The sequence below is a fragment of the Ursus arctos genome, unplaced genomic scaffold (assembly GCF_023065955.2).
Source record: "Ursus arctos isolate Adak ecotype North America unplaced genomic scaffold, UrsArc2.0 scaffold_19, whole genome shotgun sequence".
NCBI classification, from domain to species: Eukaryota; Metazoa; Chordata; class Mammalia; order Carnivora; family Ursidae; genus Ursus; species Ursus arctos.
In genome coordinates this window covers 2,075,554-2,099,305 of record NW_026622863.1, presented here as the reverse complement: position 1 = coordinate 2,099,305, position 23,752 = coordinate 2,075,554, and the positions used below count along the sequence as shown (strand labels likewise).

Below are 23,752 nucleotides of genomic sequence, written 5' to 3'. Positions count from 1 at the left end.
ATGGATGCACAGCCAGGCGCCTTGAGGAGTTCCGTGGTTGGCGCCGATGCCCAGTACCAGCGGCACTGGAATTCGCTGACTCCATCCTTCTCTCTAGGGCTGCAGTGGCTGCCCCGGGTTCCCAGCCACCAGTTTCCCCAGCAGCCTTTTTGTTTGTTTGGAACGGTTTCTTGGGGTCTCCTAGAGAAAAGATTCTCCGCTGAGCTCCAGCAAACAAGCCCGCTCTCCACCCCCTGCTTGGAGGGCTCCCAGCTGCTCTCTTGGCTGCCCGGCTGAGAAGAAATGATGTCAGGAATGTTTATCTCTTGGGGAAGCTGGAGACTCCTTTCAGCAGGACGAGAAGACACCATGAAAAGGGGCGCAGGGGGTCTTGCCAAAGCATCCTCACATGGTGCTGTGGGAATATCCGGTCCCTATGTCCGCCTCCAAGATGGGCTGGGCGGGCTGGGCTGGTGGTCTGGGTCTTGGTTTTCTCAGCCTCATCATGCTCATTTTATGCCACAAAACACGTTAGTGGCTCCTGACCGAAGGGGCTACCCCAGCTCCCATCCTGAGGGGCCGTCTCGGGGCTCCACATCAAGGCCTCCCTTCCTGGCCAGCCGGGAGGTGGCGCTGTCCTTAGATGCCCTGTGGCAAGAAGACGCAGGGCCCCTCAGTGAGGCTCCCGTCCACACATCACCGTTAGGAGCCTCTGCTCTGGAATCGTCCTAGCCGGAGCTTGAAACCGGGCTCCACCACGTTGGAAAAATGACTCAGTCTGTCTGAGTCTCAGTTTTCCAACCTGCAGAGTGGCAACAGCAAGGATTCCTGCCGCCACAGGTGGTCGTGAGGCCTGAAGGGGTCCCTGTGGCCGGGCGTTCAGCACAGGTGAGCACGGGCACGTGGAGAGTGGGGCGGAATCAGGAGCCACTGGGATTTTAGTCACCTGACTATGAAGTCAGAAAATCGGATAATACAGAAAACGTCAAGGAAGAGAACCCACAGCGCTCGCAGCCCCCGGGGCCTGGAGACGCACACTGCTAGCTTTTGTTACGCGTCCCTCAGGCCTGTTTGTAGGCTTGCGTGTTTCACAGACTCGAATCGCTGTTGAATGAGCACAGCGTACGTCTGTATATGCGTGCTCGTTTTTCTTAAGACCGGGCATGATGTTGCTTAACCCACTTCTTTTAAACTTAAAAATGTATCGAGAACATTTTCTCCAAATCATTCCATTTCACCAGATTGCATATTTTCCCACACTTTGATGTTTCTGAAATAGGGACGTGTTTTAGAATCATTGTCAGAAGAAACGTGCCAGCTGCTGCTTCTCTCTTTCTCTCCCCTGACGGGGGTTACGGGGTGGGCGATCGTGTGACAAATGACAGCGTCTCAGACTCAAAGAAACGGGGCGTTCTGAAGATGCTTCTGGAACACCACAGGGTATTCTTTGGTACCTTAGCCATAATTACCTTGATTGACCCCTATTTTTTGGACGTTTTAGCTCCTTCTGGTTTTTCGCTGTTATCAACAATGCCGAGAACAAAAAAAAAACCATATGGCAGGAAATGCAATCAGGTGGGTCACTGACCCAACCAGAGAGGCTGGGTGGAGAGGTCAAAGTTACGGCCAGCCTGTGGTGACCTTTGAGGGAGGAAGGCAGGAAATGAGTAGCTCCCGGTGTCGGTTCCTCAGGTCAACCCCTCCTTCGTGGCTGGGGCGCAGAGTGGCCCTGGGTGGGAGGGGTGATGCCCCACGCAGCAGCCCCATTGAATCGCAGTGCTGGCTCTAGGCTGGGGAGCTTACCACATGGGCTTTCCCTTCCCCACGCGGAACAGAAGGCGCGGGGAGAGGCCCCTTGTCAGCGCCAGGCACAGCTCGCTCAGAGTCCGCGTGCTCCAAGGCAAGGGAGGAGATGCTTTCTCCTTTTCTGGAGTTCCGTCTCATGCCTACGTTTCGGGTAGGATGCTATTTTTAAGTGCCTGGCACTGTGGGTTTGTACACCCCAAGGGAGGAGGGGGACTCAACGCAGGGCAGGGCTGGGCGGGCAACAGGCTGGGGAGCGGGCGGGGGGCTGCATTTGTTCTGCTCGAACAATGAGACTGCGGGCTGGCAGGCTGGCGGGCTGTCACACCCACGGCCGACATTAATCACATCCTGCCTTGCCTTCCCCAGCAGCTCTGACACATGAGGCCACATCCCACTTCTGGAAAGTGCCCCACTCCGACTGTAAGGGTGCTTCTTGGCCATACTTCCTGTGTTGGGTCCTCCTCCCCGCCGCCCCCCCCCCGCTCCTCCCCCGCCGCCGACATGTGGCCATTTTGCCTGGCTCTGGAGACTGGGTGGGCTCTGGCCACCACCGGTAGCAGATAAAGCACTTTGCAGGCTTTGAGGCGAGGATGCCAGTCCCCTTTGGGACGTTACCAGTTATGTGGGGCAGGGCGTGATGCCCAGCTGGGTCACTTTGTCACCCAGGGTTTGGGGGGGCTGGCTCTTGCTAGCCGTGTTGGGTTCAGGGGTGGGGATTCCTGGGTGGAGTCAGGCGAATTTATAAGAACAGAAAGGAAAGATGGATGCCTGATTACGGGTCAGACAGGAGCAGCACAGTGCCCAGGATCTGGGAGTAGGATCAACAAGCAGCCTGGACTGGAGGGGGTCAGTGGGCTGCGGGTATCAGTTTGCTCCATCTTAAACACAAGCAGCTGAGAATCAGAGAGGAAGGGACTGGCCCAGGGTCACATGGCTCACTGGAGGCAGAGCCAGCCCCGGACCTCAGTCCACTGACGCTGTGCAGTGGGACCAGCCCAGGTCCATGAAGGCTAGGGCCCCCACCACGGTCCACCCTGCAAAGCTCGAGGTCCTCACAGCAGGATCAACTATCCCAGGGCTCCTTCCCCTCCTAGATCCTGACCCCTCGGGCCACACTTTGCTTACTTTGGATTGGCAGGCAGCCTGCTCCCCAGGAAGAGGGAGGGAGGCTCAGGCAGGACCGGGCTGTGACTCATTTCTGTCTACCCAGCCAAGTGCCAAACAGAGAGGCTGGCAAGCAGGAGCCGGTCCACAGCCACCAACCAGAAACCAAAACCCTGCTCAGAGTGGCCAGGCCTCAATTTACACACAGGTCACCAAAGAATGGCCTTGGCAGGAGGCCAGTCCTTGCCTCTCTGACCACCAGCAAGCCCCCTCGTCAGCATCTGCTCCTGTGATGAGCCCCTCCCCTCCTTGCCACGTGACAGACTTGCTGGTCCTCCCTCCCCACGCAGAGGCAAGCATGTGGTCCCCTTCGGCTAGAACGCCCTGCGCTGGTTTCCTCTCAGCCCCGCTAGCTTGGCATGAAAGAATTCAGGCAGTCAGAAACCCACACGTCTGGCTTCCCAGCTTCCTGGTGTGGATCTTGGGCAAGCTGATGGCTTCTCTCCGCCTCTGTTTCCTCCTTTGTAACATGAGACCTCCCTTGCAGGATTACTGTAAAGATTGGGAGTAAGGTGGGCAGACGACACCAAAGGTCGGCACAGAGCAGATGCCAGCTACAGTGCTCTTATTCTCTGCCCAAGGCCTGGCATCTCCCCGCAGGACCAGCCTGGAGGAATGTTCCAGGCCCCACGGTTTCTCTCTCTTGTGCTGACAATCACCTTGATCTGGGCCATTTGGACCACACTTAGCATATGCTACCCTGTACTGCACTCGTGGCAAAAGGGAACATTTTGGTTGCTTAAACCCAAGCCAAACAAAAAACAGACTGTCATCGATTCTTGCCCTCTAAAGGGAGTGGCAAATTCATACTGGGGATGCTGGCCTGGGGACTCCGGTTAGCCAAGAGCAGAGGAAAATATGTCATTTCAAAGCACAGGCTTGTGCTTCATGCTGCTAACTGCTGGAGTCCCGCCTTAGCCGAGCTTTTTTGTGCTTCCAGTCTGTATGTTGCTTGGGATTCTTTTGGCTGCAAATGATAGAAATTCCACCCAGATCTCTAAAGGAAAAATAATGTTTATTGGCTCACTAACTGGAAAAGACAATCGACAGGTGAGTCGAGCTTCAGGTACAGCTGGATCCAGGAGGCTCTCCTTCTCTTCGCTCTGCTTTCCTCTGCATTGGCCTTGTTTTGTAGATAGCCTCAATGTTTGGCCAGGGATGGTGGTAGCTCTAGGCTTCTGGGGTACGTTGTTGTGTATTCCAAATTTGGCCACATCTACACACATCCCATCCACACGTTCTTCTAAAATGTGACCTTAACATACAGTTGTCAGGAGCTAGGGTTTACAGTCCCTCCTTTTGACCTTGAATGCCCTCTGAACTGCCTCAATCCACAGACAGTGGTGGAAGTTACTTGTGATTCCTGAGGCTAGGCCTTAAAAGGCATGCAGCTTCTACCTGGCTCACTCTCTTTGGGGACACTAGCCCTGGGAAACCAGCAGCCACACTGTCAGGAAGCCCAGGCTGGCCTTTGCAAAGAGACCACATGGAGAGGACCTGAGCCTTCTGCTGACAGCAGCCACTGCCCCGTTTAAAGGCTGGGCCTTCGGTGAATTCGACTCTCGCTTTCAAGACTCGCCATTGAGGCCCCGGATGTTTCGGAGCAGCAAGGTCATCCACACTGTGCTTTGTGCTGACCCACAGCATAGTAAATGGTGGTCTTCTGTCACTAGGTCTGGGGTAATTTGTTACACAGCTGCAGCAACTGCAGTAGATTTCATGATCGCTAGAGCTCCCAGTCTCAGGTGAGGAGCTCGACTTTCCCTCTCCCAACATCCAGCGTCAGTTCTTAGTAAAGATGCAGGTCGATTCAGCTTGGGTGTGAGTCACATCGAAAGCAGCTGCTGTGGCCAGAGGTATGAGGAGCCCTGGCCGCCAGGCTGGGTCGTGAGGCACGCTCGAGCCTGGTGAAGGGGGGGGGGGGGGTACAAGGATAGGCAGCCTGGTGAGGTCCCCTGGGACTTGGCCAGGGCGGCTCAGGAAAGAAGAGTGCGATGCAGCTGGTATTGCTCTGCCTACCAAGAAAACGTTTTATTTGTCAAGGTGTACGTGGTGGGGAGCTGGGCAAAGGAACCCAGAAAAACAGGAGTCCTGCTGTTTTTCCAGCCGTACTTGGGTAGGATTTGGAGAAAGCAGGATAACGCAAACTGATTCCTCAGTTACCTCGGTTTGTGTTTGTGTGAGGACCTGACTCTCTCCCAGCGCCTGCTCTGAGCTCAGCACTGCGTTGGGTGTCTTATATACATTCTCATTCAGTGAGCCCACAACTGTTGGAGGGCTGGGACTGGGCCTCCCGGGCAGCATCCGGCACACAATGGTATGTATTAATTAGGATTACATCTTGGCTGCTAGAACAGAGGCCAAAATAACAGTGGCTTAACCAAGGAAGAGGTTTCTTTCTTTCTCTCACAATTGCCCAAGACTAAACAATTCAGGCTAATATGACAACCCTAACTGGTCTTTTATATTTTGTCTTGTTGCTCTGCCAACCCCAATATGTGGTATCCACCCTAAGATCTAAGGTGGCTGCTCCAGCTCCTGCTAGCACATCTGCGTTCCAGCCAGGGCAAAGAGAGAAGTCAGAGGAGGGAAGGGGCGCCCCCTCCTCTTTGTAAGGACAAGGCCCGGGAGTTTTACTCGTTTCTTCTGTCTACATCCCATTGGCTGGAACTCAGTCATATGGCCCCAGCTAGCTGCAAAGGAGGCTGGGAAATGTAGTTTATAGCCAGTGACCATGTCCCCACTGGAACTCAAGGTTTGTAATGCTAAAGAAAAGGGGGGAGAATGGCCATTGAATGACAGCCAGGAGACTCCGCCTAGGACTCTCAAAGCTGTAGAATTGGTAGTATTCCCTGTGGGAGATGCAGTGTGTACCCTAAGAGCTCAGGCCCCAGAGCCAAACTTCCAGTGGCTTTCATCATGGCTCTACCCTTTAAGAGTGGGGTAACCTTGGCCTCGATTTTCGGTTTTCATATCCATAAAATAGGGGTGACGATAGCACCACATGTCATCGATTTGAAGATTCGCATGTTAACATCTCTAAAATTGGGATGTGTTTTCAAGTACAGATGTGTCTCACTGGAAGTTTCTTTATTTCTAAATAGTGTAGAACATAACGGTGTCTCTTACACGTTTGGCGTCTAGTATTTGATGAAACACAGTTGTTTTGAGGGTAAAATATGGAGTCAACACATTCGATTTATGAATAGATTTGTCAGCAGATTATATAGGATGGAGATGTCAGTATTTGTATTTTGCACTTGGCGAGTGCCAGGGCTTTAGGAAGGACTCAGTAAATGCCGCCGCTCTTGGTATCAAGCATGCCCCGTGGGGAGAAGGAGCTGGCTCAACCAGCTGGAGCTGACATACCCAGGGCTCAGTGAGTCTATAAACCCCCCGTCGTTCAGCAAAGCAAGAGCCCGGCAGGTCCTTCCTCCACCCCACACACCACCCCGGTTCTCAACATCAATCTTGCAGCTGATGGCTGGATGGAGGGGATGGGAATCAACCTACATATTCGTCGGCTCAGGCTGCGGCAACAAAATGCCGCACACCAGGCCAGGGGTGGTGGTGCTTATCAACAACACACTTATTCCCATAGTTCTGGAGTCAGAGTGCGGCACGGTGGGGCTCTGGTGACCTCTGCCTGAATCTTCACATGATGGGCGGCAGAGCTGGGGCAGGAAGCCCCTCCCAACGCTCAGAAGGGCACGGGTCCCGTTCCCGGGGCTCCATCCTTATGGCCTCGTCTAACCCTAAGGATGTCCCAAAGGTCCTACCTCCTGATGTCACATTAGGGGTAGGGTTTCAACATAAGAATTGGGGGGGGGGGGTTTGGACACAAACATTCAGTCCACAACACTTACCTTCTCGGTTTTCCATCGTAAGCCCTGGAAGAGTTTCCTGTGGCCGCCATTACAGATGGCACAAACTGGAGGGCTTCCAACAAGAGAGATATATCCTCTCAGTCCTGGAGGCCAGTCTGAAGTCACGGTGTGAGCAGGGCCACGGTCCCTCTGGAGGCTGTGGGGGAGGGCCCTTCCTGCCTCTTCCACTGCTGGGGGCTCCTGGAGTCCCGTGGCTTGTGGCCATGTCCCTCCACCCTCTGCCTCCGCTGCCACCTGGCCTCCCCTCCGTATCTCTCTGTGTCCTGTCCTCCTCTTACAAGAAGCAGGCCCATGTGAGGGCACACCCCAATTCCATACGACCTCCTCGTAGCCTAACTACACAACTGTAGACACCCTGTTTCCGAACAAGTTCACGTTCTGAGGTTTTGGGTAGATGCGAATGTGGGGTGGGGGGGCGCTGTTCGACATGGAGCGCCCTTCCTCATGGTCTGCTCCCTGCCTGGCTTTGGTGGGCTCTGAGCCTCACCTCCTCACTTTTGCTTTGTTCCGCTCCCTGGAACATCTGCCAGTTCTGTGTGGCATCCCTGACACCACCCGTTCTGAACATTGTGTTCCACGCAGATGGCAAAGGCGGTGCCCAAACCCTTCTACTAGCTGCCATTAAAATATAATAAGCTAGAGAAGAGAAGAGGGAAGATAAGCCTTGGAGCAGTAATTAACAGGAGGGAATGTCACGCGGCGCGAACTCACTCAAGCACAGCAAAACTGGTTGCCAGAGACTTCCTTGGAAGTCGTCTTCTATTTATTTTTATTTTATTTTTTCTTTCAGTAAACATTCCAGTTAGGCACTGAACTTGTCAGAGCACAAGGAAATGGCATAAGGAAGAGTTTGAGTCTGGGGTATCGGCTTTTCTCTCTCTCGAGGTGAGAGGGAAGCACACAAGGCAAGCTGGTTGGGAGTGTGGGTCACCGATGGGCTGCTGATCTACCCGGGGACGAAGGAAGCCTCTGGAGAGCCCCGGGGTCAGTGAGATGAAGTCAGCTTCTGGACACACGTGGGCCACTGTGGTGCAGTGACAGTTTGGGGTCGTGCAGAAGGCACCACACTCGGTTAGCATTGTGGAAAAAGCTTTCTGAGGTCAGGTTCCATCATGTAGAAGCTGGAAGGGATCTGAAGAAATCAAACAGAGCTCAGTGGTCCGCAGACTTATTTCAGCCCTAACGCACACCTCAAAATTTTTTTGAATGCTCTTTTTCTTATTCTGAAATGAAATTCATAGGAAACATAATCTATCCACACACCCGTTGCAAAAAACAACCAACATGAGGGCCTAACTGTCACATAAAGGGAAGGTCATCTGAAATGAAACAGTGGACGTCAAAGATAAATGTTTGGGGCTGACCCTACCAGACAGCACGGTCACTTGAGCTGGAGGGGGAGGCTCGGTGACACGGTGTGTCCCACGGAGGCTCAAACACCATGAAGGCATTGCTCCAGTGATGTGATTTTCCGAAGTGTTGACCGACTCTTGGCCAAGTCCGAATGGAAGCGACGATTTCCCCTTGACCGCGGGGTAGTTGCAGTCCTGGACGACCCCCTGTACATTGTCACTCTGCAGACAGCAGACAAACAAGGAAACGGAGCGAGGTTCTTGACCCGTGAATTGCAAGAGGAGCTTTCATTTCCATGAAGGTCTGCTGTTGACAATGGAAAGTGCAGGGATTAGGGGATTCTGCGTTTTGGGGAACTGTGCCACTCATGGAACCCCTGCAAATTTACAGAATACTCTTTAGGGGGCATCAGTGCCCCTATTGAGGACCAGTGATGTGTGGCGGTCCCTCATTTTTTAAGGTAAGTGAAATGAGGCTGAGAGGGGGAGTGGGGCTTACTGAGGTCGCCCAGTGGTGTAGCCACAGAACCAAGTGTCAGAGCGGGACCCTGTCCCCTTGGCACAGGCTTCTTTCCCGCAACAGAGGGCCCTTCCTTCCAGCACTCAGTCCTTTCTGCTGAGAGATGGGGGGCTGCTCCTAGGCTAGGTAGCCTTGCAAGCTGCAGAGTCACCCGAACCAGCATCCTGGAGGAGGGAAGAGGAGTCCCCCAGCACCCCAGACCTTACTTTACAACAGTGAACTGTTTGGAGTGCGATGGACCGGGGTCCAAGTCCTGACTGCTGTCAACTGCCCAGTTGCTTAATTTCACTCTGAGCCTCTGTTTTCTCACCTATGGAATGGGATTAATAATCTGACCCCCCCGTAGTGGGGTTGAGGGACTTAGTGGGAAACGTGCACGTGAAGTGCTTCCTTAGCCAAGGACCCTGGGCGACTTGGCCAGTCCCACTCGTGATCATGAGAGGTTTGTAGAAGGCCTCCGCGGGGTGTGTGCGCGCGCGTGTGTGTGTGTGTGTGCAGAATCCCTTTTCAATTAATCCTGCACTTTGTTTGCTTTATATCCAGTGGCATTTAGGATATTCAGACAGTCACGCAAACATCATCACTACCTACTTCCAGAATTTCATCACCCCCGAAAGAAGCCGCATATCCAGTAGCAGTCACTCCCCACTCTCCCTCCCTTCAGCCCCTGGCACCGCTGGTCTACTTTCTGTCCCTACAGATTTCGGGACATGTCACGTGCGTCATGCCTCGTCCTTTATGCCTGACTGCGTTCACTCAGCATAATGTTTCAGGGGTTCATCCCCATTGCCGCCCAAGTCGGGACTTCATACTCTTCACGGCCGAATGATATTCCACTGGATAGACCACACTCTGTTGATGCGTTTATTAGTTGCCGGACACTTGTTTCTTTCCCCCACATTTTGGGCTCTGATGAATAGCACTCCACTTTGATGGCCCACCCCCTGGTGCGTCGTAGGTGCTGAATGAGGGCGAGCTGAATCTTTTCCGAATCTGGGCCTTTGTCTGGGGCGGGAAGGACCTGGATGGGATGAGCCCGGGTTGGGATCCAGTTCCATATAAACCCCTGTGCGTCTCTATTTCCTCATTGAGCAAATGGATGGTTAGGAGCAATCAAGAAGGTGTTTTGTACCTGACTAGCCCGTAGCAGGTATTCAACACATGGTCCCATTCGTCCGAGGACAGCCCCTTTAATGCCTAATTATTGCCGTCTGGCTGGGGCAGGGTGTACCTGTTCAACCCCGCTCACATTTACAGAGTCCGGTGGGCTTTAGCGAGGGGCTGACTCGCGTGCCTTTCTTCCCAACTCTGCAGTCAAAGACATGGATCGGTAGCTTGAAATCAGCCACAGTGGGAGCATTTACACCTTGGAAATCCGCACGCCTTCAAATGAGGGCTCCCCCTACCCCGCCCCTGAGAGCCTGTTGTTAAACATTAACCAGCACTCCACGGGTACTAGTATTTTCTGTCAAGCTGGCCTGGGTGGCAGCCGGCCAGAGAGGTCAGGAGGGGGTCAGGTGAGACAGTCCATGGATGAAGCCCGAAGGTGCTGGGGCAGACACAGTTTTCTGCCCAGCGCCCGACTACAGGGCCTGCCACCCACTGTAGATGTGGAGACATCCGTCGGAACCTCACCCTATAGCCAATAGGGCCTGGTGTGGGGGCTGCTTTGAGGGAATGCTTTCCTCCCCCATAAGTTTTTCAGAGCTCAAGATGCACCTGTTCCTGGGTGTTTCCGTGTCCACATACGTGATGCCTACCACGACAGCAGCTGTCACGTTCCGTGTGCAGATAAATGCCAGGGATGAGGGAGCAGAAAGAAAGAAGTGGGGTCCTCAGTAGCACCCTTGTCCCCTGAACCAGCTCTGGAACTGCCCGACTCTGGACTACTCACATTAAATCGTAAAAATTCTTTGTTGTTTAAGCCATTTTTAGCCCAGCGTTCTGCTCCCTGCAGCCCGCATCATCCTGATTCAGATGCCGACATTGGAAGAGAGGAGTGGAAGGAGACTGGGCTTCCCCAGAGAGTCGAGGGCAGCCAAGATTCAGGAGGCAGGACCGCCCCCTAGAGCTCGCCAGACAAGGAGTCTTCAATAAATGGAAACAGTATTAGAAAAAACATATCAGCCAAAACCGGCTCACAAAGGAGGAAGTCTGAACAGTCCTGCAACCAAAGATGATACGGGACAGTCATTCCAGATCCTCCCACGAAGAACACACCAGGCCCAGCGCGTTTCACAGATGTAGTCCTACCAGATGTTCCAAGTCTCTGTCGTGGTCTTACACACACTCTTCCAGCGAATACAGAAAGGAGGAGCAGTTTCCAAACCCATTCCCTGAGGCCAGTGTAATCTTGACAGTTAAGGAACACTGACACCAGTAGTGTGAGAACGGAAAATAAACGTCAACATTACCCATGAACACCGACACAAAAATCTTACAATATTGGCAAGCCCAGTCTTTGATACATGAAATGGTAACGCTTCAAAACAAATGTAAATTTACACCAGGCATACGAGAGTGATTTAATATGCGAGAATGTATAAATGTCAGTTATCACAGTAGCAGATAAAGGAGAAAAACCAGGTGACCATCCACACTGATGCAGAAAGAGCCGTGGCTAAAACGCAACATTCTTTTCTCCTAAAAACTGGTAAAATAAGAACAAACTTAAACTTTAGCTGGGGCACGTGGCTGGCTCAGTCAGTGAAGCATGCAACTCTTAATCTCAGGGTCGTGAGTTCAAGCCCCACGTTGGGCATGGAGCTTACTTAAGATAAAAATTTAAAAAAATTTTTTTAAATTTCTTAAAAAGAACACAATTAACCGTTCTTAATATGATAAAGCACACCTACCGAAATGCTTTAGTAAATACCATTCTTAACAGACATTCAAAGCAGTGTCTTTAAAGTCAGGGGCAAGGCAAGGATGACCCTTGTTTCTGCTCAACATTGTACGGGGGGAGCTCCCAGCGTAAGGGAATGAGGAAAGTAATGAAAACTCTCAGGGTTGGAAAGGAAGAAGCAAAGCCATCAGTACTCTCAGATGATATGACTATTAAAAACTTGAATCTACAGGAAAAAATAATTAGGAATGATAAGAGTTTAACAAGGTTATGTCCAGTAATAAAAACTCAGATATAGAGCCCAGGGAACAGAGTGACAAGCAGCAGGACTTAGACGGAGGCCCAAGAGCACAGTCCATCACAGAGCCTCTGGTCCCCAGGCTGGGTTGTGCCCTAGGCCAGAGCTGGAGCAAGAATGTGGGTGGGTCTGGTTCCACCTGGTCAGAGAGGAGGCACGGCAGGGTGGGGAGCAAACAGTTCCTGCTGCTAGCCTCAGGAATCCCGGGTTTCATTCTCCACTGGTCCCAGAAATGCCGTCTCTGGGTCTCTTCCAGTCCAGCTAGCCTGCAACCAAACGGTCAGCTTAGATTCTTTCATGTTTGTGAGAAACGGGCACACCCAGACCCCATGCCCTTGCTCTGCTGCCAGCGAGCCTGGCGTCTCCGTACCTTTCTCCCTCTGTCTCCGTGTGCCTGCTGCCCTTTGGCCCTCATCTCCCAGAAGAAACGATCTGGTTGAGCACGCCTGTCCTTCACCCGTGCTCACCTCCTCTTGTTCAGCTTCTCTGGGGCTGCCTGACCAGCTACCCCAAACCTAGTCACCAGAAGAAAAAGGAAATCATGTAGTATTGTGAGCAGGACTTGGCAGGGACAGCGGGTCTGTGCTCTGTGGATTCAGGTGGGGCAGCTCGGTGCCTGAGGGTGGTTCAGTGGTTGGGAGCTGTGATCCGCTGAAGGTTCTCTCACTCACAGGGCTCATGGGACCTCACTCGGGCACTGACATGTGACCTCTCCATGGCGGCTGGCTTCCAAGAGCGAGCATCCCAAGAGAACTGGATGGAAGGTGCATCGCCTTTATGACCCAGTGCCAGATCTGGGATAGAGTTACTTTGACCATTGTCACAAGCCTGCTCCAACTCAAGGGAAAGAGATCTAGTCCCCACTTCTTTTGGGAGGAGCAGAAAAATCCCACTACAAGAAGAGCATGTAGGTGGGAGATATTGTTGGGAAAACACAACCTGTAACTCCTTTCCCCTGCTCCCGGGCTCCCCCTTTGCTGACAAACCCATCCTCCGTCCAGAGGAAGCCCATGACCCAGGCTGGGCCAACTGCAATGGACTGTCTCTCCAGCCACAGGGATCGGGCCGGGAGTGGGCACGTGACCCCAACTAGCTCAGTGGAAGCCAAGCCCATGGCCACAGACCCATGTCAGGAATGGACAGCACAGCAGAAAGACATAGATGACGCCATCCTGTTGCTGTCCACCCGGGACTCCTGTCGTCAGGGTCTAACGAGGAAATGGACAGCCCAGCTGGACGAGCCACGGGAGTGGGTTTTCTGTGAGAGCCGAACACAGTCCTAGTTTATACTCGGAACAAACAGCCACTTTCCCATCCTCGCCGTGTTCATCACTGAAGGGGGCACAAAGCCCAGGATCACCGTGGACGGTGACGCTGTTTGAATGGCTCTTCACAGAGGGACCACGTCTCTCTTGTTCATCTGGGACAGTGGGTCTGGGGTCAGATCCATCTGGGTTCTAAGCCCACTCCCCCTCTCTCCAGCTGTCGGATCTCGGGCAGGTCCACTAACCTGTGTCGCCCTCAGTGCCCTATCTGTCGAGTGGTGCTACCGCGATCAGCCGCCTGCGAGGCTTGTGAGGATGCGTGGGTGGAACGGGGCTTACTCTGGTGTTGTCAGCGACCCAGGCAGGAGGGAGGGCGGCCCTGGAGGCAGAATGATGGGAAGGGGCTGCCACCTCCACGCCCGAAGGGGTGGGGTCTGGTTCCAGCATTTACATGTCCCTGATCCTTAGGGTGGTTTGGGCTGGGCTCAGCTGGCGATTCTTCTTCAGTGGGATGGTGTGGGATCGCTCACGTGGCTGTAGTGATTTGGTGGCTCACTGGGGCTGCGTGGTCAGAGGTGGCCGCCGCCACCTGCCTGGTGGTTGGTGTAGCTTACTTGGCTCTGCTCTGCTCCACATGGCCTCATCTTCCGTCGGCAGACTGGGTCTCCCGGTGGCCATCCAAGAGTGGGAGTGGGGACTGCAGGGCCACTCGGAACCAAGGTCAGAGGTCGCACATCACTTCTGCCACACTGTGTGGGCCGAAGCCCTTTGCAGATTTGCCAAGTCACATGGCAGGGAAGCAGGTGCATGGGCCCACGTGTTTCAGCACCTTTCCGAACCATGTCACCCCCTTGATAATCTACCCCCGAAATCTGCGGTTTTTACTCTGAATAGTTTTCTCCGGCTGTTGTCATAGATTGCCACAGACCTTGGATTAAAGCTCTGGAGGTCCGAAGTTTAAAAGGGTCTCCATGTCTGCGTTTCTCCTGGAGGCTCTGGCGAGTGTGCTCTCTTGCTTTTCCCAGTTTCTCGAGGTGCCGTGCTCCCTGGCCTGCGGCTCCTTCCTCCCTCTTCCCAGCCAGTGGCTTAGGATCTTTGCCCCTGTCTGTCCCCCTGCCTGCCTCTCATGAGGACACTGGGATTGCATTTAGGGCTTATCTGAATCGTCCACAACAATCCACTCGTCTTGACACCCTTCATCACATCTACATGGGTCCTTTTGCCAAGTGAGGTGAATATTCACTGGTTCCTTGGGACGTGGACATTGCTGGGGTGGTTGTTCTCACACCACGGATTCTCACATGCTTTCTTTCTAATCTGGTAGTTTCCAGACTTCTTCTAACACATTGCCGTATGAGGTTAAAGGAAAAAAAAAGCGTGCTGCACTCTATGTAGTTAAGAGCCTGGGCTCCTCAGCCCAACTCCCAGGCCCACCCCCTGCCTGCTGCCCTGGCCGCACTCCTCCTCTTCCCCACACCTCCGTTTCCCCAGCTGCACGACGAGGGCTGCTCACATCCTGTGGCTGCCTGAACAAAACCTCACATGCTGGGTGGTGTAAACAGCACACACTGACCGTCTAATAGCTCTGGAGGCCAGTCGTCCGAGATCACGGTTTCCGGGGAGGACTCTGGCTCGCAGGCCGCCAACCATCCGTTGCATCCTCCCACGATGGAGGGAGCAGGCGTGCTGTATGACATCTCTTCTTGTAAGGACACTGAACCTCTTGGGTCAGGGCCCCCTTAGGAACTCCTTTCCTCTGCTATTGTCTGCACGGTCATGAGCGTGCAGCCATGTGGGGGGCTTGGGCTTTGACGGATGCATGGGGGGGTGCCCAGGTCTGTCCACAGCGGGGGTGAGACATCTCAGCGAGTAGTGAGGGGCGAATGAGTGTGCGTCCGTGAGTAGCTGGGGCCAGGGCTGTGTAGCATGGGCGACAGGAGGGGCTAGCTGGCACTGGGATGTCACGCAGAGGGCCCGGGTCTGCACCCGGCTGTAGCTTTATGCACGTCATCAAACATAACTGAGAAACTGTAAAAGGATGAGATGAATTGAAGTGGAAATTATACTGGTTTCTTCCCGCACTGCCAACCGGTTCTCTTGCATCCAGCACTTCCGTTTAAAGAGGGTGCCTCCTGTGTTCTCGGTGTCCAGCGAGCTGGCCCTTGGACCTTCACTGATGCCGGTTCTCCATCCCCGTGGGCACAGCCGGCCAACAAAAACACTGGTTTGGGAGGCCCGACTGCCTGTGACGGGTGTTCGTTTTGGAATGCGGAAAGCGCCAGCCCGGTGGGCTGTGGCTGGGCTGAGGGTGAGGGCATCTGCCCTGAGAACTGCTTCCCCCTCGCTCAGCTGCTGTGGAATCCAAACGCCAGCCTCTGCGCAGGCGGGGAAAACAAATTCAGTTTGCCCTTTGCCCTCCAGGACGCATTTGCTAACAGCCCAGGGGCTAACGCAGGTGGAGAGAAGCCCTGTGCTGTCTGATTTGCATTTTCATGGCCTGTGCTGGGTGTGCAGACTGAAACGGCACTGGGCCTCCTGTCTTCTGACCTCCCAGCCACACACCCCTGAAAGCCAGAAGAAATGAAGATTCCTGCCTCCCTCCTGCCTCTTTCGTTTTCTGCCCTTCATTCTTTTTTTCCATTCATCTTTTTTTTAATTGAAAAATTAATGTATGCAAATGATGAAACAAGACCCAGACACTACAGAGAGGTATGCAATGAAAAGTAAGTCTCCTTCTACCCCAAACCTTCAGGGTGCCAGACCCACCTTTCCAGAGCTGAGCAAGGTCATCCGTTCCTTGGGTGTGTTTTCAGAAATAGTCTCTATCCACGCGCGTGTGTGTATGCGTATCCGTGGACAAGTGTGCACCACGCAGGTGTGTGTTTACAACACAGCATGCATCTCTTCCTACACAAACGGGAGCATCCGTGCGCCTTGTTCTTGTTCCTTCGTTCATCCTGGAGACTGTTCGGCGTCACCTCAGACAGACCCAGCCCTTCTTTCTCTCCAACTGTGTGCTGGTTGTTGGTGTTCGGGCACCAGGCAGAATGTATCCTCCCCTCGCTCCAGAGAGACATCAGGCCCTTCCTGGTCTCCGCTGTAGTAAACAGAGCTGCATGGGACGTGGCTCCGGCACGTGTGTGGAATGCACCGTGACACATGCATGCTGGTGCCTGGGACGGCAGGAACCTCAGAGGCAGGACTGCACAGGGGACCCGCCGTCACGCTCCCACCCAGGGTGGTCAGCACAACGCCCTGCGGCCACACCACGCAGCTGGCCGCGTGCCAGGGGCCCTTCAGGTGTCCCAACAGGGCTCACTCATCAGAGAGCAAAGGCATTCAATCGGCTTGATTTTCAAATGACTTAACCACGAAATCCACCTCCTCAGCCCTTGGTTTGTGAATGTGAGTCCTTCCCCGGAAACACTGTTATTAGAAAAAAAGATAAAGAAGGAGGAGAAGGAGGGGGAGGAGAGGGAGAAGAGGAGGGCCGGTGGAGAAGAACATCCTCAGAACGTGGACAGCACGACTTCCTGCGCCGAGGGAGCCAGACAGACTAGAACCCAGACCCGCAGACCCCAGTCCCTTTGCTCTACCAGGGCTCGCCCAGCCCAACAGAGCATTCAACAGGCACTGTCCTTTCCAGCTCAGAAGCAGTGAGACCCATGCCTGTGCTCCTAAGCCTTCCTTAGTCCCCAAGTCACCAGAAGGGGTCCTGAACCCACACACTGCCCCCTGCCAACACGCAGCCGGTTCGGATGAGAACATCTCTGGGGTTCACCGATGAGATGAAACAGCCCCAGATACATTCTCTGAAGCAGAAACTGCTGCGGGATCGGGCTAGGACGCCCCTGCCCAGCGGGACAGAATGGGGCTTTAGACAGACTTTCTGGCTGCGACCTTGCCTCCCAAGCATGGCCGTTTCCCATGGACGGTGGCCCGGCCTGCTGCCACCACGAACCGCCCTGCCGAGCCCACCCCATTCACACCACAACGACTGATCTAGAAATTATTTATAAACCCGAACTCCACAGAAACCGTTGTCTGTCGTTGCTGTGGCAACAGGGATGTGGCACAAGCACTGGGCTTGAGGGGACCACGGAGGCCAGTGAAGGTGGCAGATTTCCCGCCGGGAGCCCCCAGCTCCCACACGCCATCGGGGGTCACCGGGAATTAAAAGAGGCTTTCAACTGTGCTTCCAGTGAGGGCTGGCACGTGTCCCGGAAAGCAGCACCACCTGGATGTTTGGCTGCTGGCTCGTGGTTGGGTTTTTCTCAGAGCTCTTGATGAAATCGTCCAGAACAAGGTGCCCAAGCCTGGCGGAGCATCGGCCAGCCGTGGAGACTTTCAAGATTCTGGCTTCTCATCCCAGGCCAGCTGCGGCAGGCTCCCGGAGGATGGGGCCCAGGAGTCTGTATTTGACTTTTTGGATTGCTGGAAACCCATGGGACTCAGTGACCTAGCCCCACAAGGGTCGCACAGGCACACTTGCACCCGCTCACTGTCCGAGGCACTTTTGTCAGCATCCCAATTTCTGCTGGTTTTCTGGATGGAGATCAAACACGTACAATGTAAGTTCTATCCTTCCCCTTTCAAAAAATAAGGGTACTCTATCCACTCTTAGGCACCTTGCTTTTTTCACTTAGCAGTATATTTTATTTTATTTCTTTGTGTTTTTTTAAAGATATATTTATTTATTAGAGAGAGCATGCACAAGCAGAGGGAGAAGCAGACCTCCCACTGAGCAGGGAGCCCAATGTGGGGCTCGATCCCAGGACCCCGGGATCATCACCTAGCCAAAGGCAGGCGCTCAACTGACTGAGCCCCCCAGGCGCCCCAACAGTATATTTTGAAGGCGTCCCCAGATCAGTAGCTGCCACTGCTGTGTCTTTTCATAACCGCGCAGTGCTCTCCCCTCTGTGTAGGTCCTGCGTACTTCCCCAGATCTTTTTTCTAGGGAAGCGGAACCTAACGTGAAGATTTGCTTGCGGGTGACTATTAGGAATGTCTGTCCCTTGGAGAAACGGGTACAGGTGTGGGAGAAGGAGGCCACACAGGATGCCCACGTCTTGGTTAAGGGCTGCCTGGAGCGATATAAACTGCCAGGCATTTCCACTGGTGAGGGCAGAGGGGCTGCAGGAGCCAAGGACAGGGGGAGGTGTAAACACAGCAGACCTTCGGTTTACAGAAATGGCAAGAATGGATCCCCAAAACCAGGCAGGAGCCCGGACACTGTGCCCTGAGTTTGATTCACAAACTGCAGCTTCCCAGAGGCTCTCCCCTAGCTTAGGGGCCATCCCTATGTATGGGGGACCTCCGTGAACAAGGGAGGACGAGGGGTCCACGGGGTACGGAACAATTCCCTCCCAAAGCCCAGTGCCCGGCCGGTGAGCACCGTCAGACATGCTGGCCCCGTTCTCATCACCCGGCAGCCGGTGCCTCGAGCTCAGGCGCCCTCTCTGCCGGCCATGGTGTACACAGAGCCCCGGTGCCGAAATCACTCCAGTCGTCACCACATTTGATCGATCTGTTTGTGTCATCAGTGTAAAATACGTTTATTGGTAATAGCTTGGTGATCGATTCCCCACAGTCGACAGTAAAGCTTAAGGTCTTTTGGATACGCAAGGTCCTGAACGTGCTGGCACAGATGCGGCCTCCGCGGTCACTCCAGGCCGCTGCCCACACAGACCTGCCTGCCGCGCATGTTCTGCCAATCATCCCATGGCTGGAGGCCCGGCGCCGGCACGGCCTGCGTGGTCCTGTGTCAGCCGCATGCTTCCTGGTTCAGCTGCGTTCCTGCAAGAAGTTCCCCGTAAGGACTTCTGACACTGCTGGCCACCGGTCATGCTGTGACCGGCCTCAGCGCCTTCCCAGTCCTGTGCAGACCCTGCCATGGGCAGGCAGGGGCCCTCGTCATCTTCTCCAGCGAGTCTTCAAGGCTGTGTCAGCATGTGAGGCGCAAGCCAATCCGTGGGGTGTCTTAGGGCAAATGGGAGAAAGCACAGCTGTCTGGGTGCAGGAGCCTTAAAGGTGCCCACGGGGACAGGGGCTCTGTCCATCTGCGCGGCCTGGGCTCTTAACTGTCCCGAAGAAAACCAAAGCCGCAGAGGTGGAGTTTCTTTCTGCCTCTCTCATGTCAAGGTCGAGGTCAAGGTCAAGCTGGCAAGGTTCAGGCACCTCCTCACTCATGACTTTCTGAGTCCCCTGGTCCTGCACCAGGCTACAGGGGCCGGCCCCCAGGGGGAGATCTGCACGCAGGAGGGGTCCCGAGGCGCTGCCAGGCGGAGGGAGCACCTGCACTGTGATGCAGCCTCGCGGGCCTCAGCTGACCCCATGGGGGAGTCTAAGGAGGCGTTCAGGAGCCGTGCACATCACCTCTGCTCAAGGTCCTGACCAGAACTCAGTCCCGTGGCTGCCTCTCCCTGCAAGGAGGTTGGCGGTGTGGTGTTTACCGTGAGCCGCGTGCGCCTGTTGGAAGCCAGGGGTCTGTGCCGTGAGAGCGGCAGGGAGATAGATCCCAGCACCTAAGCCCCCACGGGCCAGCCCAGAGCCCAGGGGCTCGTTAATGATGGCAAAGAAGAGGTGAGGGCCTGACTGTCTGCTACAGGTAGGAAAGTGGGGATGTTCAGAAGAACTCAGAAGGACCATGCGTGCTTGTTTTCTAGGCTGCATAATAATTGCCACAAGCTTAGGGGCTGAAACACCCAGTTACTGTGGGTCAGGAGTCCAGTCTCGGCTGTGCTGGGTCTCTGCTCCAGACCTCAGCGGCTGCAGTCACCGTGTCAGCTGGGCTGGGCTCTCATCTGGAGAGGCAGCTGGGGAAGCTGGTTCCAAGCTCTCTCAGATTGTTGGCGGTATTTATTTCCTAGTGGCTGAAGGACCCAGGATCTCACTTCATCACTGGCTATCACCTGGAGGCCATGCTCAGGCCCCGCCTCACGGATCTGTCCACGGGCATTTCCTAGCACGGCTGTTTACTTCTGCAAGGCCCTCGGGAGGGTGTGCAAAGACATAGCCTTACATGAGGAAACGTAGTGCCATCCTGTATCCTATTGGTTAGAAGCACGTCACGGGCACCAGGGTGGCTCAGTTGGTTGAGTGTCTGACTCTTGGTTTTGGCTGAGGTCATAAATCTCAGGGTTGTGGGATTGAGCCCTGTGTCAGGCTCTGTGCTCAGTGTGGAGTCTGCTTGAGATCCCCTCTCTCCCTCTGTCTCTGCCCCTCTCCCTGCTCTTGCTCTCAAATAAATAAATAAATCTTTTTTTAAAGAAGCAGCAAGTCACAGGTCTTGCCCACACTTGAGGGGAGGGGATCCCATAGGGCGTAGTTCATTGCCAGTCACCGTGGGACGTGTCTGCCACAGCATGAGACTGCGAAAACAGTTCCAGAAGGCCCTTGTTTCAGACCCATTTCTGCTACTGCTGTGTGACCTCGGGCAAGCTACTCACCTTCTCTGGGCCTCAGCGTCCTCATCCTCATCTGTGTAACTAAGCAGTAGAGGTCAATGGTCAGTAGTTTCAACATTAAAATAGATGCACGTTTTTCTTATGTTCAAAGAGCATGCTTAGCAATGCTGTCTTTGTGTCAAGCGTGAGAATGCCCCCGACTGTGGCTCTGCGTGCTAACCATAACTAACTGTGCCACAGTTGGAATGGCTCATATACACATCGGTATAATTGTACAAGGGCAGGAATGCCGCCCTCACTTCACGGACTGGGACACCTGGCTCAGAGAGGCCGAGGGACCTGCCCAAGCCACCCAACTAGAAAACGGCCGAGCTGGGCACTCAGCCGAGGCAGGCCCAACTTCAAAGCGTGTGCCCTTCCCGCTGTCCCCTCTATCTCTAATTGGCAGCTGTCACTGCTCTCTGATGGAATTTAACTTTCCAGCAGGCAGGCTGGCGGGGGGGGAGGGTGGGTGAAAGGAGGCTGCCTCCTCTGACCTTGACAAAGTGCTGGGGAAAACCTGGGCCCATCACCACGCCCTCCTGCTGACCGCACCCCCCCTTCACTGCCTAGCTGTGCCCAGCAAATGCAGGAAGGGACAGCTTGACTCTCTGGTGGCCAGGCTGGCCCTGGAGTATGCTCACTGTCATCACACATCTTTATGACATCCCATCTCGAGGAGAACAGTGACCCAACCGGTCATCACCAGTGAGGTTGTCTTTGGGACCTGTTGGTGCCTTTGCCTGCCATTGCCTTTCTGACTTTTACTGGGGTTTCTGCTTCGAATGATAGCAGTTGGGGTTTCTGAAGGAGGGAGGGTGGTCATTGCACACCTACAGTAGGACAGCACAAGGAGGTGTTTACGGAGTGTGATTTACAGTGGCGTGGCAGACAGAGGGCCACAAGGATAATGCAGTGATCTCGTTGGCCAGGGGGATGCAGGGGAGTGGGGCTGGAATGTGGGGGAACATGAAGCTGTAGCCTTGAGGGGGTGTGACCTTCAGTTGAGGGACCTGGCCAGATGCAACCCTAGGGGAAGTTTCCACAGGAGGAAGCACTCGGATCTCCTTCTGTACCCTCACACTCACTTTGCACCAGGGCGCCTGTAGGCACCCAGAAGCCAGAGAGCAAGGGTGGCCGTTTCTACAGAACATACAGGTCAGCTCTGTGGGCAGAGAACAGGGTGGACAGGGGTGGAGTGTGGATGGGCAGCGTGGTTTTGGTGGCAGTCATCTGAGCATATGTTTGCACGGGCGTTTACATCAAGCACGTGTTTGTGGCGGGCTGATCATGTGGCCAAAATCGCACGGCGGGCAAGTATCAGAGCCAGCGTGTTAATCAGACTCTCTGGGCTGGAGCTGGGTGCAGGAGGAGGGCCTGGGGAGAGCGGAACTGTTCTGCAGGATGGATGGAGGACTGGACAGGGGGTGGGAGAGCAGACGGGAGGGAGGACTGAGGAGGGATGGACGTGGAGAGAGCAGAAAGGAGCCAGCGGGAGGCAGGAAGCTGGGTGGGAACCAAAGTGAGGGGCAGTCTGACTCTTTGATGGCACGCTGCCTTTAGCAGCAAAGTGCCTGTGATTGCAAAAAGCAAAATGTACACAACTTTGGGGAAAAGAAGCCATATCTTCCTGACTTTATGGCTGAGAAAGAATTCTTTAACAAGATCCCCAAACACAAATTGTGGAAGAAAATGTGGTGCCTTTGGCATTAAAAATGTAAAAATTTCTGGGGCATCTGGGTGGCTCTGTCAGTTAAGTGTCTGCCTTGGGCTCAGGTCATGATCCCGGGGTCCTGGGATCAAGCGCCACGGGGTCTGCTTGCCCCTCCCCCACTCGTGCTCATGTAAATGTGTACACAGGCGCGCGCTCTCTCTCAAATAAAGTCTTTTTTAAAAATGTAAAAGTTTCTGTTACAAAGTGAAAGCACAAGTCACAGACTAAAAGATACTTGCAGTATAAGTAACCGATGAAAGAGTAGCATCCATCCAGATCATCTGAAGAGCTTCTGAAAACCTGTAAGTAAAAGGCAAGATACCAAATAGAAAGATGAGCAAAGGGCACAAGCCGGCAGGCGAGGGGAAGAGAGAATGTGTTTGGGCCCCGTGTGCTGCACGCTGCGGGACTCGCCGGTCCTCGGGACGCACAAGTCAAGTCACAGCGCGATGCTGTTTCAAGCCCCGCAGGTCAGCAAAGCACCAGGCGTGGTCAGGATGGGGGACGTAGGTGTGTGGCACTCCCTGCAGAAAGTCCCCGCGGGCAGCCCCCCGCAGAGAGACGCCGCACACGCACCATGACCCGGCGGTAAGTACTCTGTGGAGGACAGGACACAGAAGAGTGCTCCCGGATGTGCAAAGACACACGCACCAGTGTTCACTGTGTTGTTGTTTATAATAGAAAGCAGCCTGGGAGCGTCGATCAGTGGGAGAATGAATCACTCAATTATGGTGCATTTGTACAGTGGGATCCTGGAGCCATTACATTAAATGAACGAGAGCTGGTTAATCTCCCAACATAATGAATCAGAAAAGCTGAATGGCAAGTGTGGTATAATGCTACTTCCATACGGTTTGAAAGGAAGCCCAGAAAGGTGGTCTGGGGTTTACCTGGGAGGTGTTCGAGGCACTGAGATGCAGACTCCTCCCTCCCCTGCCCCTCACCGCGTCAGAGAGCCCCACCGCCCCGGCCGGGGGAGGGGGGGGGGGGGCTGGGAGCGAGGCAGTGTAGGATCGTGGTGGGGGGCTGTGGCTGAGGGGAGCGTACATGTGAGCGTGGGTGAGTGTTGGTGTGGGACTGTGTGTGTGCACATCTGTGGAGGCGTGTGGCTGGGTGTGTAGGAGTGTGAGTGTGACAGTGTGTGAGGGATGTGTGTGATTATACGTGAGCGCGAGTGTGAGTCTGTGGACATGTGTGTACTGTGAGTGTGAACAGTGTGAAGACAGATGTGTGAGTTGTGCTAAAGTGAGGCTGAGTCTCGAGGTCACAGGTGGGAAACCCCGAGCGGCCATCCCCGAGGTCCCCGTCACTGGGTGTGGGGCACTCGGCCAGCCAGAGCCAGAGGGGGGGCCCGAGGAACGGGGTCGCTGGCCTCCTTAGGAGTCACCTTGGGGTGAAGAGCACAGCGATGGGGCCCCAGGCATGAGGACCTTTCGTCCCCAGTTCTTGAGGAATGTTCCCACCAGGTGCACTACCT

General features: G+C 54.4%; 1 protein-coding gene across 8 annotated transcripts in view; it reads left to right on the top strand.

The window, feature by feature from the left end:
- JPH3 (junctophilin 3) overlaps positions 1 to 23,752 on the top strand; it is a 151,402-nt gene that overhangs the window by 15,059 nt on the left and 112,591 nt on the right. For 3 of the 8 annotated variants that reach the window (XR_008960201.1, XR_008960200.1, XR_007191043.2), the window contains one exon: positions 12,525 to 22,465. The gene's annotated coding sequence lies outside the window, so the exon portion shown is untranslated. Of the gene's footprint in view, positions 1 to 7,626 lie in introns of those variants that run through there. The other 5 variants (XR_006408985.3, XR_007191041.2, XR_008960198.1 and 2 more) reach the window with 3 other exon arrangements.